Source organism: Oncorhynchus tshawytscha, linkage group LG07, assembly GCF_018296145.1.
Source record: "Oncorhynchus tshawytscha isolate Ot180627B linkage group LG07, Otsh_v2.0, whole genome shotgun sequence".
Taxonomy (NCBI): Eukaryota; Metazoa; Chordata; class Actinopteri; order Salmoniformes; family Salmonidae; genus Oncorhynchus; species Oncorhynchus tshawytscha.
The window spans coordinates 6,592,308-6,610,760 of NC_056435.1; the positions used below are offsets into that span (position 1 = coordinate 6,592,308).

Consider the following 18,453-nt stretch of genomic DNA (forward strand, 5'->3'; position numbering starts at 1 on the left):
ACTCGAGCTGTTAATCTTCACAGTAAATTCTAATCCGCTTTCCCGACAATTGTAACTGTAGCTAATACTCTAAGTAGTTTAAATATCTATTCACTGACCATGTCCAGTGATCCAGAGAAGGAAAGTGCTTAGTAATCATGAGAAGAGCTCTCCACATTTAAGCCATTGATATTAATCACTTTGCAACAATCGGAGGATAACTTTCCAAACAGATGTACTATACTGTTGAAGAATGGGGATTCAAGTTATTGTAAGAGAGAGAGATAGTTAGTTGAAGCATGGGCTATAGTGAATGTAATTTCCAAATATCTACATGATTTTACTATAATAAAAGTAAAATCCAGAATAAACTCTACGGAAACAAGACCATGACAGATTAAATCTAAACTAGAAAAATAAACACCTTCAACTAATGTATACTGTAAGGATCACCGGTGTGTAGTAAATGAAACGGGAATATCATCTGTTTAGTCGCTTGTTGTCACCGAAATAGTTCTCAGAATGTCACGGCTCGAATCTCCACCATATTTCCCCAAATGGAACAACATCTTAGCGAGTGAGTTAGCACTCTTTCCCCAAACTCCAACATCAACAAACGCTCCCTGTCCTACATAAAAACAAAGCGACATGAAACCATATGCCTCCCGGGGGGGAAAACAACAACAAGGAAGCAACTAGTGAAGGCAGCAAGCCCCCTAAAGGAGTCCTCCTTATTCTTTTAGTCAAAGCCTTGGATCACATGAGTCACACTGTGTGTGGAAGGCTGCCTCACGGGCCTTAGATGCACCAGCGCACACTCACCGCCTTGTCTCCTTCAGTCAGTCTCAATCTAATGGGAGGCCTGCTGATCTGGGGAGAAGCCCAGAAAGAAGCCACTATTGCACACATACCCCAAGAGATTCTGACATGGGTACTATGAGAGTACAAATCTCTCTCTCTGTGTGTGTGTGTGTGTGTGTGTGTGTGTGTGTGTGTGTGTGTGTGTGTGTGTGTGTTTGTTTCAGATATGGTGATGCTCCAAGGTGGACATGAATGATGTCTGGGAAAATATTAAACACTTGTGGATATATTTGCAGCAGTGGAGGCTGCTGAGGGGAGGACGACTCAAATGAATGGCCGGAATGGAGACAATGGAATGGTATCAAGCACTTTTTTTGTTTTTGTTTTCATGTGTTTGATACCATTCCTTTCACTCCATTTCAGCCATAATACTCCATTCCAGCCATTATTATGAGCTGTCCTCCCCTCAGCAGCCTCCATCGGAGGCAGACTGTATACCCACAGAAAAGCTGAATTATCCATCACTGTAGCCTAGAATTGAGTGTGTAGGTGGTTGAGAGGAGCTCACAAATTAAACTGACCTCACTGATCTCCATGGTGACAGCCTTATCTTTTGTGCAGGGATCTAGGCGTTGTGGCAACTTTGTGATTTGCCTTTCTCTGTCTGTATTTTGTCACGTGAGCCGACAGTCTGATAAGTGCTTTGGTACCTGTCTTCAAGGTTGACTTTGCCTTGGGGTCTGTTCATCTGGCTGCCACATCAATTCCTGTTTTAGAGAGAAGATATTTTTGTGAAGCCATTCCAATAAAACATTCAGTTTCAAATAAATATCCTAAAACATGTCAACAATCAATGTATAAAGATAACACGACTGCACACCTTGCAATAGCAATTCGTAGAGTCCATTGTGTTAAAGTTCAAATTGAGACATCTAGACCAAGCTTCATCTGCACTGCGTTAAGAATGACAGATCACCTGTCATAAAGTCTGTTGGCAGTTCAAACCAACCAGCACTAATACAGTATTCACTACTGTAAAGTGTGAGACATTTGAATGTTAGTTGAGCATGAAGGAGGAGCGAGTCTGAAACAGTAAGGGCAATGCCTGCATTCCTAAACAACTGCAGTGGTTCATATTGAATGCAGGGGCAAGGTGAAGGATCTGTTATTTAGTGTTTGGTACAACACAAGTAGACCTTACAGTCATTGGTGCTAACCTCTGGTTGAACTAACATCCTATTGTTTGCTTTTTGGCTCATGTTTACTCTTTAGGTCACAGGAGTGAAAGAGGCTGATTGGCCCACATGGGAAAGTGGTTAGGAAATATAGGCCAATAGGTGAGAGGAGACATCTCTGAGACTGGGAGGAGTGGGAGGGTCAGTGCTTTGTGCCAGATCTTTCTACCTTACATTTTATTTGAAAGATCTCATTACAGTTCCTTCCTCCACTTGGGTGACCGTTGGCATGGTTGACTGGATGTATTTATCATGTGGGTATAGGTTAAAGCCATAACACAGTTTATACCATATCTATTTCATGTCGTATGGATAGCAACAGCAGATACCGCCCTCTCTACTCTGAATCAATTTTGTCCTGGACATCCATCATCCCCAAATTCTTATAGAAAAATGCTAGCAAAGTTTGTCCACAAAAGTGAGTAAAGTTCATATCCACACCCATTCCATGACTTGACTTGTTCTTTGAAGGAAATACAGATAAGCATAGAATGGACTGATAAGCCAGTGTCCGGTATGTGATTGAAGGCAGTGTACAAGCGAAGTAAAGACTCACCGGCTCCATGGCAATCGGTCAACAACATAGCGCTTCCTTCAATATGAGACTGCCAAAAAAGTTGTGGCCAGAGAGAAGTTACACATTCAGCAGTTGCAAGTGGGCTTTCAGAACAAGAGGAAAGTGAAGGATTCAGAAGCAAGAGAAAATGCCTCTGTTAACTTTGATCTAGCTGTAACATTAAGTGTGAATGTGATGAGCTTTAGATCAAGTGTGGAAAAGTGTCATCATTTATATCATTGTATTAATCCACTGGCATCTCGAAAGGTATAATACATTGGCTGTGCAGATGATTTCAATGCATCCAATGTTTCAGAGAGACTAAATGAGATTACAAAATTACACAAGGATCAAATACCATAAAACATGACCTAGGTCAAAGGTTGTCCCATTTCTCAGAATACCTCAGACAAGTTGTACTTAAAAAGGCTGAATTTGATACGAACCAACCAAATTCAACTACATTTTGACAGATCCTAAGACAGGCTGACATGGAATAGACAGGTTGGAACAAGATTACAAATCAATGATTTACTAGTCTACTCAGAATGTACAAACTTTTCAAGGAAAGACTCACAAGGCACAACTTTGTTCTCCAGACAGAACCTTTTAGTGATGTTTAACACGGCGGCACGCTACAGACAATGATTGATATTGCAGACGCAGCAACACCTGTCTGACACGTAATGGCGTTTCAGTTGAATCCCTTTGTTGATGTCCAATAAATTCACCTGCAAGGCAAGCCTGTAAAAGTTTGTTGTTATCTATAACAAAGACCATCAAAGGGAACAGACCCACCGTTTTTGTTCCTCTACCTTGTGCATTGGTTATTTAGAATGCTTGTTCTGCACCACATGTTGGCACATCTGTGAAAAGTACAGCACAGCTGCCATAGCATACTGGCGGGACCATTGATGTAGCTGGTTCCAGGGCAATAATGAGATGGATATGAGGACCGGTCCAGAAGGTGGTATCAGTGGGCTCCTCCATTACCAGGAAACCGGTAGCCTGAAGAACTGGAAGCATCGGACAGAGGTAATGCTGACCTGGACAAGGACAAGCAAGTGGTGCCAATTAGGGTCTTTGGTTGGTGCCTGGATCTCACAAATATAAAAATCTGGAAGAAACTATGTGAACCCTGACAGCATACCATGTGTGTTGTATAGGGGACTAACCATCTTTAGTAGGGGCTTTTGGTTCCCTGAGATGGCAAAGACTGGTGTGTGTATCTGAAGAAAAAAAAGAAAAATCAATTATTGTCAACAACTCACGCAACACAATTTTGCACAGAGAACTGTGCAAACAGATAAATGCAATTATCTGTTTGTGGGAACTGACATAATTAAAGATAGTGCTGTGTATAATGTAACTATGTTTGACAGATGAAAATGAAGGTACATGGCTATTTTTTTGTGCAGCTATCCATCCAGTATAAATGGTTGTTTAGTATTCTGAGGCGTTATGTCATCATAGTGTCCATCTTAGTTTGAAAGTTAAAGCATTTCTGCTCTGAGGTTGGAAGGTTTGAGCAATGATAACTGATTAGAACACAGCAAACTGCATAATGTAAATACCATTCATGTATAGCAAACTTACCAGGGATATGAGTTTCAAAAGTTTTGATTACTTAGCTTAATGAATGTTCCATGGAATCGTCAATCTGTCCAAATGTAATTTATAGCTTGCCAGTCATACGTGTTTATCATGACAAGTAAGTTAATAACTTTGATGTGTCCTTATTTTGTGCCTTCATACATTTCAGGTTTTTCTTTTAAAGTAAGAGACTCACTATGTCTTCAAAATTCCAATATGCTTTCACTGATACACTGCATAAGACTATCCAAAGACTATAACCATAGTATGCATAATACACTAACGCAATCTTCGCAATCAAATTAATGAAACAGAAAGGTTAACCTTGCTTTTATTTATTCTTGAAAGGTTTGAAATAATCACTCTATTGTATGAGTGTCAAGAAATGGACAGGCTTTATATCCCGAGAATACTGTATTTCTCCCCATTTAGCCTAATCATGACAGCAGTTATTGACCAAATGTCAAATACTCCCAGCTCTACCTTAATGAGTGGCACAATTAGGCAGAAATTGACACACTATGGGCTTACTCACTGACGTGTAGCACAGGTCTGGCCTCGATGATCTGTGTTTTGCAAAGGGGGCCTTTTTCATACCATGCACTAATGCACCGTCATTTGCTGACGACACAACGGTGGTAGGCCTGATCACCAACGGCGATGAGATAGCCTACAGGTAGGAGGTCAGAGACTTAGCAGTGTGGTGCCAGGACAACAACCTTTCCCTCAACGTCAGTATGACCAAGGAGCTGATCGTGGACAATAGGAGAAAGAGGAGACAGCGTGCCCACGTCCAGATCAACGGGGCTGTAGTGGAGTGGGTCAAGTTCCTTGGTGTCCATATCACTAAGGAATTAACAGGAGGCTGAAAAGATTTGGGCCTTAGGATCCTCAAAATGTTCTACAGCTGCACCATTGAGAGCATCTTGACTGGCTGCATCACCGCTTGGTATGGCAAATGCACCACCCTCGACCGCAAACCACTACAGAGGCTGGTGCGAACAGCCCAGTACATCACTGGGGCCGAGCTCCCTGTCATCCAGAACCTCTATACCAGGCGGGGTCAGAGGAAGGCCCGTAAAATTGCCAAAGACTCCAGCCATCCAAGTCATAGACTGGTCGCTCTCTTACTGCTGGAACAACAGTACAGGAGCATTGTCTCTCAGACCATCAGGCTCCGAGACAGCTTCCAACCCCAAATCATAAGATTTAAATAGCCATAAATAGTTAATTAAATGGTTACCAGGACTATCAGCACAGACCCTATGTTGCACTGACTCTATGCACACTCACAAGACTATATACATGTATACACACTACAGTATCTACACAACACAAAAACACATTCACACACATACCATTTTACGCTCAGCATATGCTGCTGCTACTCTGTTCTTTTATTTTATTTTTTCACCTTTATTTAACCAGGTAGGCCAGTTGAGAACAAGTTCTCATTTACAACTGCGAATTGGCCAAGATAAAGCAAAGCAGTGCGACACAAACAACACAGAGTTACACATGGGATAAACAAACGTACAGTCAATAACACAATAGAAATGTCTATATACAGTGTGTGCAAATGAAGTCAGATTAGGGAGGTAAGGCAATAAAGGCCGTAGTGACGAAATAATTGCAATTTAGCAATTAAACACTGGGGTGATAGGTGTGCAGAATATGTATTTTACTCGTATTATTATCTATCCTCTATCCCTGCAAATTGATCTGCTACTGGTACTCCTGTATATAGCTCCACATTGATCTGCTACTGGTACTCCTGTATATAGCTCCACATTGATCTGTTACTGATACTCATGTATCTAGCTCCACATTGATCTGTTACTGATACTCATGTATCTAGCTCCACATTGATCTGTTACTGATACTCATGTATCTAGCTCCACATTGATATGTTACTGATACTCATGTATCTAGCTCCACATTGATCTGTTACTGATACTCATGTGTCTAGCTCCACATTGATCTGTTACTGATACTCATGTATCTAGCTCCACATTGATCTGTTACTGATACTCATGTATCTAGCTCCACATTGATCTGTTACTGATACTCATGTATCTAGCTCCACATTGATCTGTTACTGATACTCATGTATCTAGCTCCACATTGATCTGTTACTGATACTCATGTATCTAGCTCCACATTGATCTGTTACTGATACTCATGTATCTAGCTCCACATTGATCTGTTACCGACACTCATGTATATAGCTCCATTCTTGTGTACTTTAATACTCGTGTGTTACTATTCTTCTTATATTATTTTTTAACTCTGCATCATTGGGAAGGGCACGGAAGCAAAAATGTCACGGTGAAACCAACACCCGTTGCATTCGGCGCATGTTTATTAAGCACATTTTTCTTATTTTCAATGACGGCCTAGGAACAGTGGGTTAAACTGCCTGTTCAGGGGCAGAACGACAGATTTGTACCTTGTCAGCTCGGGGGTTTGAACTTACAACCTTCTGGTTACTAGTCCAACGCTCTAACCACTAGGCTACCCTGCCGCCCCATGTGACAAATACAATTTGAATGAGCACAACAGCCTCGTCTCTATGTTCCTTGATGTAATTGTCTTTCATATGAAAATTCAGCATATAATGAACAGATATTGAACCAAATGGAAAAAGGGGCGGACCGGGAAGGTTGATGACGGGTAAAGAGAGTGACTACAGCCAGAACTGCCTAGTTGGAGATTGATATGCACATGCATCCTGGAGTGTTATTGGCTGTTCATTAGTATGTGCCTAGGGCTCTAACAGTATGGAGTCTACAGTACCTGGAAAGGACTCATCACGCATCCATAAAGGCTGAGGTGACTCACACAGTGTTCATTAGGTGCTTCTAGAGGTCTGCTAACTGGTGAAATAGGAGAAAATGGCGTATATTGTGTTGATGTGTACGTGACCAAAGACGGACGGATCAACAAGACAATACAGACAAGACCAGACTAAAACAAGATGGACAGACAGACACTAAGGCACAGCCAGAGAGTTCTTTTCTGGTCTCTATCCCAATGTCTGCCACTGCTGCATAACAAGCAACATGATCAAACTCTAATGATTGAGGTTGGAAGTGTTCTCTGAGTTGAAGGCACTGACAAGGTTTCTGTTAGAAGTGCCAATTAGGTCTAATTATAGTTAATCATCCATTGTTTGGTCTACAATGTAATCATAAATGCAGAATTCAAGAAAACAAATATATTAAACACAGCCACATCCTGTCATTAGCCACACATATGCATTGAGAGGAACCTAGCTTTGCACAAAAGGATTGGTGATGAAGTAAACTCTAACCAAAACTCTGTTCCCTCTTCTCCCATCATTCATTTCTCCAAAGAGGCCTGTCAGCCATGATAATACATTATCCATTCATCTACACGTCATTTCTACCTCGGCACATAATGGAAAAACAAAAAGGTCAAACAACAGAATTTTGTGTTTTCCACCTAAAGTGTGCCATTCAGCATTTTAATTAACTAGCGAGCCTACGAAGAATGAATGAGCTGCAAACGGTAAAACCCTTGTTTCGCCCTGAGTCATACACTAGAGAGGCAGGCAAGACGGCGTGGTTACATTAACAAAATGGTGAAGCCGAAGAACAATGATCCCCGATCCCTAGGCGGAGGGGTTGACGTCACAAACACTGAGCCATAGTGAATATACACTTATTACCATGCCCCTCCCTCAAGATGGATGATAGTTAGGTTGCTCTCGATTCCCTTTGAGGGTTTATCTCCCCCCACTGATATTAGTTAGGATGCGACCCCTCTGGCGAAAATAGAAATCGTACATCATATGTCATGTCACACATAGCAGATGCATGAAACATACTACACAACTACTGCTTTCTCTTGGTTCCTGTCTGGCTGAACTGAATCTCCTGTGTCTGTTGTTGAAGCATCACAATGGCTTTTAAACAAAGGCAGACTCTGAAGGGAGGTGTTAGCCAAAGTGGGGCTTTGTGAATAATTGCTGATACCATGGAGCAGCTAGAGACAGCATGCTGGCAGGGAGGCACTCATGGTTGACTAATGATCAGCCTGGCTTCTACCCCAAATGAGAAGTGACAAGAATCCAAATGAGTGGCAACCGGCTGATGGACTACAATACCCATGCAAATGCAGGAAGAGTTCCATATGTGGAATCATGGGAACTGTAGTGCCATATCATCATTGTGTATATTATATGCCCTGGTCATCAGCTGTACCTCCCATGGATGGATAACAAGCTGACTGGAGAATGAAATTGAGGTTCAAAGTGAGCTAGTCAGGGCCAACATAGTTTAAAGTAGCTGTCCAGTGTTTCCAGATTTCTATGAAATGTGATCTATAATGAATTACATACACTTCTTCCATTTTTAAAATTTGATTAACTATGTTAAAAAGCAACTTTACTGTGTTTGAATAGTGTGGGCATACCCCAACAACAGAATGGTGTGGGTGTATATGGCTCAGTAAAAATATTAATGAAGAGTAAACAGCTGATTGGCCATCTCAGCCAATGACCCAATGAGATGTCTCGACCAAAACCTAACATCATCCTCTATGACAAAATAGCAAGCATTTTTTAAATGGTCTGTTTGAGATTCTTCATTTGAGGTGGTGGTTTTCTACGTGTTTTTTTCTTTCATTTATGCTTTGGCCACAAATACAAGTATAGCACGAGTCAACAACATTATTCGGGTATGAGTAATCAGCCAGCCTGATAGAGGTTACAGAGTAATGTGTGGTTTGACTCACACACTTCCTAGAATATGTTAATGTAAATGTAATAACAATTTATCCTTGACCTGTTTTGTTTAGTGCATCTTGTACACTTTCTATGAAGTGAGTGAGTCAAATCACAAATGAACTTGGCTCTAAGGCGTACTTTCAATCAGATCAAGCGTTAACCGGCAATAGCATACACCTGCATAGCGGATGTTTTGGAGGGTGGAACTGCATTGGAGCTGTTAAATCGGCAAACAGCTGCTCTTGTCATTGTAACAAAGCCACAACCGCCACACTCGTGTTTGAAGTTCAGAAATAATGACGCTCAAATTGACAAATCATTAAACAAAATAATGAGGGTTTCTATCATCCTAATGGAGGTTAGGATTACACCTCACATTCCAGTGTTCAAACTTGTAAACACGGCTGCATGGGTTTTCTGTTATTGCTACTCCATGCAGCTAATGGCAATGTCCGCTGAAGATATAATGTCGGGAGCCAATTGTGGATTTGACAGCTCTAACAAAGTTCCACCTACAACACAGTCGAAACAACCGCCATGCTGATGTCGGCTAAAGCAGATCTGATTGAATAGAGCCCTTAGTCTTGTTTATAAATACGGACACTAAAACAGAAAGTCTGCAGAGAATCAAGAGCCTCTATTTTGCTCACAGAAAACAGAACTGGAACTCTGCACACACAAAAGTCACACGCAAATGGGGAGATAATTATTTAAGTACTAAAAGGTAACTCAAGTGCATTACAAATGTGTGGGCTAATTCTTTAGAATCCTTTGTCGCCACATTGTATATATTTATTTTTTACTATTTTAAAGTAAAATGGTGTCGGATCACTAACTGAAAGCCACATTCGTGGAATTTAAAATATTTATTTTAGCTGTTAAAATGTTTTTTTTGATAAAGAATAATTTAGAAGAAATGTTCTAAAAAGTCTCACGATGTGCATCGACTTCAATATGAGTTTAAAAGGTAAAAAGGTCCACCACTTTCAATTTACCTTGTGCTAATTTAGTCTGACTGTCTTTTTCATTGAAATTGGTAAAGCACATCCATACATAAATCATTTGAATATTTGTACCGTGCAATGAAAACGTAGAACCGCTTTGAAATGGGATAATGTGAAAGATACTTTAGTGGCAAATTAAGTTAATGGAATATAAGATGACAGCCCTAGGCATCATATAGGCCTACTGAGATATACCTCAAGATTAAAGCAAAGGTGAATTTTTCACAAGAGTGGATGAATAGCGCATTGTTTGTGTGCATTAAGACATCGATTTGGTCTTTAGCTTTTTTTATGTTGGGTATTTCATGATGCAACTTAGTACTGTCATGATGTGGAATGGAAGAACCTGCAACAATTAAAAAATACATATCCTATTACCCTGATATTGCTAAAAGCTCTAGGCATTGTGCGCTGATCTAAAATCAGCTGTCTTTAACATAACCCTAACCTTCACTAATAGAGGTTTAAAAGCAAAACTGACCCTGGATCATTGCTTAGGGCTAAATTTAAATCTACACCAGGGGGAGGGGGCGGAGGGGCTCTAGGGTTGGGAATATAATAAGATCCAACCAATGAGAGACTACTTGAAGTACTTTGGGGACCATACAAAGATACATGGCTTTGAGATTAGAACCCTAGCCCTTATTTTTGAACCTCGGTAAATTTGAACTATCTGACCCTTCGACCTACAGTTAATGATATCCTTTGAATTACCCCCCTAGTTTTAGAAAAGTGCTTGGTAATTGAAACCATAACAGCTCTCTTAGCTGGCCAAGCTACAGTTAGCTAGCCATTGACAACTTTAAATAAAGAGCTTTAAATAAAGAGTTCTCTCAAAATTCAATATGCATTATTTATATAGTTATGGATCATAAAAGTACACCTATATATATAAAAATATATATATAAATACACCTATATATATATATATATATATATATATATATATATATATATATATATATATATATATATATATATATATATAAATATATATATATATATATATCATATTCAACATTAATAACAATCCATAGGGAAGTCTAACATGGTAATATATTTGGAAGGACCAGTAATTATAAAACTAGGCCATATACCAATGGGAGATAATTAACAGCAGCAAATCCCTATGAGGTTTTCAGGAAAAAGAGTCTTTGACAAAGCCATTCAATTATGTCTGTCCCACTGGGTCTGGGTATATAGAATGTCTATATTAGGTAAATGACAAATGGAAGGTTCCAATCGGAATGAGCCATGTGAGGGTATAACGGACTGTGGTGGACATTGAACCGCCAATGAATAGGTAGCCGTTAGGCCGTTGTCTTTGCCACTTTCTTTGCATCTTGTCAATCTTACATTGACATAAAGTGAACATGTTGATTTATAAGAAAACACAGCTACAACACAATTTAGTAATTAGTATAGAGTTAAAGGAAAAGTCCACTTCCCCAAAAATACATTGTTGGTCATTTTTATACATTTGAAGTCGTATTGTGTCCATATTCCACATTGTCTCTCACAGATTGAGTTAATTTGTTTTCTTAGAAAAGTGTGTATTGACCTGTATACAGTACCCTGCATCATGCTCATCTGTTTAATGAGGAATTGTATTAGTTAAGAAGTCAAGCTGATAAAGAGTGACTTGGCCCACTATATACAGACTAGACCTCAATGTCTAGTTGACCTTACATTCTCTCAGAAAGAAAACTAACTGCAAAAATGATACATGCTGTAAATGCATCACAATTTCATTTATAAGCAAATGTCACAATGTATAAGCGTGATATAACAGGAGCTTTCTCTCTCACACACAAGCATGTGCACACACACTTTTTTTGGCGGGTGCCCTGTTGTCACCAAAGATGGTGGATAAATGAAGATGACCCACTCAGGCCGTTTACTATTGGAAAAATTGGTTAGTTCCGACCTGCATGGCTCTACCTTAAGGCACCAATGCATTAGCAGCTGGGTCTGGTCTGATTAGTTCATTGACTGTATATGAACCAGACATTTTTATTTTTACATTTATTCATATATTTTTCTATCAGCTTTTTTTTGGATTGCTTTTGTATAAGTAGTAATTAATTGGTCATCTTGAAAATTGGCTCCGGAGAGGACGGTAGGCATTTTACGTGCCACCAGTCGATTGTGTTTTTTTGTTTGTTTATTTGCGTTGTTTTTGGAATTTATTGTTGCCACTACTGTCTCTTATGATGAAAAAAACATATAGACATCAGGACTATGATTACTCACCACCGACTAACAGAATCCTCCTTTTCCTTTCACGACATGAAGAATAAACTGCTTCCTCAGGAACAGGCCCTGAACCCCGTGATCTGCATGAAGAGGAGGCGGAGAAAGAGAGGGCGAAGGTTTAGGCTGCCTTCTGAGAATTTCTTAGGTGATAGAATAAACCCCCACTTCCCTCCATTCTGCTAGCAAACGTGCAATCTTTGGACAATGAAATCGACGAGTTTCACGGAAGATTAAACTACAAACGGGACATTAATAACTGTAACATCTTCTGCTTCACAGAGTCGTGGCTGAATGACGACAACATCAACATACAGCTGGCTGGTTATACGATGTACCAGCAGGATAGAACAGAGGCGCCTGGTAAGACAAGGGGCGGTAGTCTATGAATATTTGTAAACAACAGCTGGTGCATGATATCTAAGGAAGTCTCGAGCTATTGCTCATCTGAGGTAGAATATCTCATGATAAGTTGTAGACCACACTACCTACCGAGAGTTTTCATCTGTATTCTTTGTAGCTGTTTACATACCACCTCTGTCAGAGGCTGGCACTAAGACAGCATTGAATGAGCTGTATTCCGCATAAGCAAACAAGAAAACGCTCACCCAGTGGTGGCGCTCTTAGTAGCCGGGGACTTTAATGCAGGGAAACTTAAATCCGTTTTACCAAAGTTCTATCAGCATGTTAAATGTGCACCCAGAGGGAAAATAACTCTGGACCACCTATACTCCACACACAGAGACGCATACAAAGCTCTCCCTCACCCTCCATTTTGGCAAATCTGACCATAATTATATTCTCCTGATTCCTGCTTACAAACTAAAATTAAAGCAGGAAGCACCCGTGACTAGATGAATAAAAAAGTGGTCAGAGAAAGCAGATGCTAAGCTACAGGACTGTTTTGCTAGCACAGACTGGAATATGTTTCGGGATTCCTCCGATGGCATTGAGGAGTACAATACATCAGTCATTGGCTTCATCAATAAGTGCATTGATGACGTCGTCCACACAGTGACTGTATGTACATACCCCAACCAGAAGCCATAGATTACAGGCAGCATCCGCACTGAGCTAAAGGCTAGAGCTGCCGCTTTCAAGGAGTGGGACTCTAACCCGGAAGCTTATAAGAAATCCCGCTATGCCCTCTGACGAACCACCAAACAGGCAAAGCTTCAATACAGGACTAAGATCGAATTGTACCACACCGGATCTGACGCTCATCAGATGGCTGGGCTTGCAAACCATTACAGACTACAAAAGGGAAGCATAGCCGAGAGCTGCCCAGAGACACGAGCCTAGCAGATGATCTAAATTACTTCTATGCTCGCTTCGAGACAAATAAAACTGAAACATGCATGAGAGCACCAACTGTTTCGGAAGACTGTGTAATCACGCTCTCCGCAGCTGATGTAAGACTTTTAAGCAGGTCAACATTCACAAGGACGCAGGGTCAGACGGATAACCAGGACATGTACTGCAAGCATGCGCTGACCAACTGGCAAGTGTCTTTACTGACATTTTCAAGCTCTCCCTGTCCGATTTGGTAATGCCAAAATGTTTTAAGCTGACCACCATAGTCCCTGTGCCCAAGAACACTAAGGTAACCTGCCTAAATGACTACCAACCCGTAACATTCACATCTGAAGCCATGAAGTGCTTTGAAAAGCTGGTCATGGCTCACATCAACACCATCATCACAGAAACCCTAGACTCATTCCAATTTGCATACCGCCCCAAAAGATCCACAGATGATGCAATCTCCATTGCACTCCACACTGCCCTTTCCCACCTGGACAAAAATAACACCTATGTGAGAATGTTATTCATTGACTACAGCTCAGTGTTCAACACCATAGTGCCCTCAAAGCTCATCACTAAGCTAAGGTCCCTGGGACTAAACACCTCCCTCTGCAATTGGATCCTGAACTTCTTTACGGTCCACCCCCAGGTGGTAACAACACATCCGCCACACTGATCCTCAACACAGAGGCCCCTCAGGGGTGTGTGCGCAGTCCTCTTCTGTGCTCCCTGTTCACTCATGACTGCACGGCCAGGCACGACTCCAACACCATCATGAAATTTGCCGATGACACAACAGTGGCCTGATCACCGACAACGATGAGACAGCCTATAGGGAGGAGATCAGTAACCTGGCCATGGTGGTGCCAGGACAACAACATCTCCCTCAATGTGATCAAGACAAATGAGATGATTGTGGACTACAGGAAAAAGAGGACCGAACACACCCCCATTCTCATCGACAGGGCTGCAGTGGAGCAGGTTGAGAGATTCAAGTTCCTGGGTGTCCACATTACCAACAAACTAATGTGGTTCAAGCACACCAAGACAGTTGTGAAGAGGGCACAAAAAACATATTCCCCCTCAGGAGACTGAAAAGATTTGGCATGGGTCCTCAGATTATCAAAAGATTCTACAGCTGCACCATCAAGAGCATCCTGACAGATTGCATCACTGCCTGGTATGGCAACTGCTCGGCCATCCGACTGCAAGGCAGTACATCACTGCCTTGCGGTTGGAGTACATCACTGGTGCCAAGCTTTCTGCCATCCAGGACCTATAAACCAGGCGGTGTCAGAGGAAAGACCTAAAAATTGTCAAGGACTCCAGCCACCCTAGTCATAGACTGTTCTCTCTGCTACAGCACGGCAAGCAGTACCTGAGCGCCAAGTCTAGGTCAAAGAGGCTTCTACACAGCTTCTACCCCCAAGCCATAAGACTCCTGAACATCTAGTCAAATGGCTACCCAGACTATTTGCAGTGTCCCCGCCACTCGCTCTTTACTCTCTGTTGTCATCTATGCATAGTGACTTTAATAACTCTACCTACATGTACATACTACCTCAAATAACCGGTGCCCCCGCACATTGACTCTGTACTGGTACCCCCCTGTATATAGTCTAACTATTGCTATTTTACTGCTGCTCTTTAATTACGTGTTACTTTTATCTCATATTCTTATCTGTATTTCTTTTAACTGCATTGTTGGTTAGGGGCTCGTAAGTAAGCATTTCACTGTAAGGTCTGCACCTGTTGTATTCAGCACATGTGGCTAATACAATTTGATTTGATTTGAATGAGTTTAAGACACATTTTGACCGTTAATGGCTAGCTAGCTTGGGGACTGTTTGGATTCAAGTGAATTAGAATGCAACTGGCTTGGAGAGAGAAGCAGAAAAAGTGATAAGACTGCATGCAGAGATGGCTCGGTCTAGTGGATAAACTACTACTCTGACTGTTAATATTGTGTGGTGAGCTTCCAGCGCCATTGTGGCAGCATAGTTTAGCATCACCCAAGTGGGTGCTACATGGTGTTAGTGGAGAGAGGAGTGGCTAGCCAGCTAGCTAACTGAACATCTACATCCTGGAGCACAGAGGACATGAGCGGACAGCTAGATGCGGTGCTCAGGCTCCAGATCTGACTGTCTTTCTACTCTGACTGGCTCCCTTCTCCAGTCATCCATCAATCAATGCATCCTCCGCTCGAAATGCCATCACATCTGCTTCAACTCTATCATCCATCATCTGTTCCAGTACCATTGCTCTCAACAATGTATCCATTTGTTGTTGTTTGTTTGCTTGTACTTGTATACACAATTCAGCTTTTAGCTGCCACGTATGCAAATAAAAAGTAAACATGCACACGCACGCATACACACACCGTCTGTTGTCATCCAATCCATATGCAATTTCACTCAGCATGTGCATGGATCCAGTGTACTAAATGGGAGGGATGGGGATAATAACTGTGTCTTCCTAATGGGCGGGAGTGACAAACAGTTGTCATGAAATCAACAAGCCATGTCGAACTATGAAGCAACTATAATCTATACCTACTGTAATGTGTTGATCTATTTCTTTGGGGGGAAAAGTGTCTGCTAATGGCATATAATTCTATTACACAGAAGCACATGACTAGCTGCCATGACCTCTTTCCTGTGCTCAAACTGTCATCCACCCTTTGAATTGAATTACAAGCTTATTAAATAGCAAGAAAATGCTGCTTATAAAATTGGGAGGAACATCAATCTTGGACTTCATATCAACCTCAATGTCTTCTTTGAAAGGGACACAGTTCAGAAGTGTGCGGGTTGTTATGGTACAGAATTTCATTGGCCGACAACAAATTTTCACCAAACCAGAAAATAAGTTGTTGAACACACAAAGGTTTGATTGGCTCAGTGCACGCAGTGATTTGAGATCCAATTGGGGAGAGAGGCAACGGATGTTCGGGTTCATGCTATGCTATTAACATTCAGTATGGGTGATAAATTCCTAAACACATGGTCCTGGGGCTTGCAATCGAGACCGAAGTGTTGCAGTGGATTTTAATTAGCCATTCTACTGTTCTAGCTCTTGTGGCAAATTAAGCCCTGCATGGTTTCAGAAGAACAGTGAGAGATCAGCTCAGGTACATGCACTGAGTCTGTATCTAGCACACCAGAGAGACAAAGAAATGGGTCAGAGGGAGAGAAACGGGAACATAATGCTACCATGTTTGACCAGAGTCCCTGTATACCTGCCCCCTTCAATACTTGCTAAAAAAAACACATGTTGCCTGGCTAAAAATAAGCTTGCCACAAGGACTCGGAGACGTGTCCAAGGCAGATAGATGTTGGCCAGGCCAGTTGGACATATGACAGGATATTCAGGGATGTACACTGTCCTTGTTAACATTAACAAGCTGTTTGTTTTTTTCCTAATATGAGAAGTCAACAATGACCTTCCCAACAGTGTCTCTCACTATCAGTTTCAAAGTTGGAAAGGAACCGAAACCAAGACAGTACTGGTAATAACGATGCTTTAGTAATTGGGATTAACAACCATGATTTTGCAATATCACAATTTCTTTTACGTGCGAAATATTGGTGCTTATATAGCGGGGCAAAAAATTATTTAGTCAGCCACCAATTGTGCAAGTTCTCCCACTTAAAAAGATGAGAGATGCCTGTAATTTTCATCATAGGTACACTTCAACTATGACAGACAAAATGAGAAGAAAAAAATCCAGAAAATCACATTGGAGGATTTTTAATGAATTTATTTGCAAATTATGGTGGAAAATAAGTATTTGGTCAATAACAAAAGTTTATCTCAAAACTTTGTTATATACCCTTTACTGGCAATGACAGAGGTCAAACGTTTTCTGTAAGTCTTCACAAGGTTTTCACACACTGTTGCTGGTATTTTGGCCTATTCCTCCATGCAGATCTCCTCTAGAGCAGTGATGTTTTGGGGCTGTTGCTGGGCAACATGGACTTTCAACTCCCTCCAAAGATTTTCTATGGGGTTGAGATCTGGAGACTGGCTAGGCCACTCCAGGACCTTGAAATGCTTCTTACGAAGCCACTCCTTCGTTGCCCGGGCGGTGTGTTTGGGATCATTGTCATGCTGAAAGAACCAGCCTCGTTTCATCTTCAATGCCCTTGCTGATGGAAGGTTTTCACTCAAAATCTCACATTACATGGCCCCATTCATTCTTTCCTTTACACGGATCAGTCATCCTGGTCCCTTTGCAGAAAAACAGCCCCAGAGCATGATGTTTCCACCCCCATGCTTCACAGTAGGTATGGTGTTCTTTGGATGCAACTCAGCAATCTTTGTCCTCCAAACACGACGAGTTGAGTTTTTACCAAAAAGTTCTATTTTGGTTTCATCTGACCATATGACATTCTCCCAATCTTCTTCTGGATCATCCAAATGCTCTCTAGCAAACTTCAGACGGGCCTGGACATGTACTGGCTTAAGCAGGGGGACACGTCTGGCACTGCAGACGTCCCTGGCGGCGTAGTGTGTCACTGATGGTAGGCTTTGTTACTTTGGTCCCAGCTCTCTGCAGGTCATTCACTAGGTCCCCCTGTGTAGTTCTGGGATTTTTGCTCACCGTTCTTGTGATCATTTTGACCCCACGGGGTGAGATCTTGCGTGGAGCCCCAGATCAAGGGAGATTATCAGTGGTCTTGTATGTCTTCCATTTCCTAATAATTGCTCCCACAGTTGATGTCTTCAAACCAAGCTGCTTACCTATTGCAGATTCAGTCTTCCCAGCCTGGTGCAGGTCTACAATTTTGTTTCTGGTGTTCTTTGGCAGCTCTTTGGTCTTGGCCATAGTGGAGTTTGGAGTGTGACTGTTTGAGGTTGTGGACAGGTGTCTTTTATACTGATAACAAGTTAAAACAGGTGCCATTAATACAGGTAACAAGTGGAGGACAGAGGTGCCTCTTAAAGAAGAAGTTACAGGTCTGTGAGAGCCAGAAATCT

General features: G+C 41.5%; 1 long non-coding RNA gene across 1 annotated transcript in view; it reads right to left on the reverse strand.

Annotated features, from left to right (window-relative positions):
* Nucleotides 1–3,098: 3,098 nt before the first annotated feature.
* LOC112255408 overlaps nt 3,099–18,453 on the reverse strand; it is a 36,015-nt gene continuing 20,660 nt past the window's right edge. Inside the window, exons 3-5 of the long non-coding RNA XR_002954248.2 lie at nt 12,172–12,254; nt 3,747–3,800; nt 3,099–3,617 (exon numbers count right to left, since the gene is read on the reverse strand). This is a non-coding gene — a long non-coding RNA (uncharacterized LOC112255408). The remainder of the gene's footprint in view (nt 3,618–3,746; nt 3,801–12,171; nt 12,255–18,453) is intronic.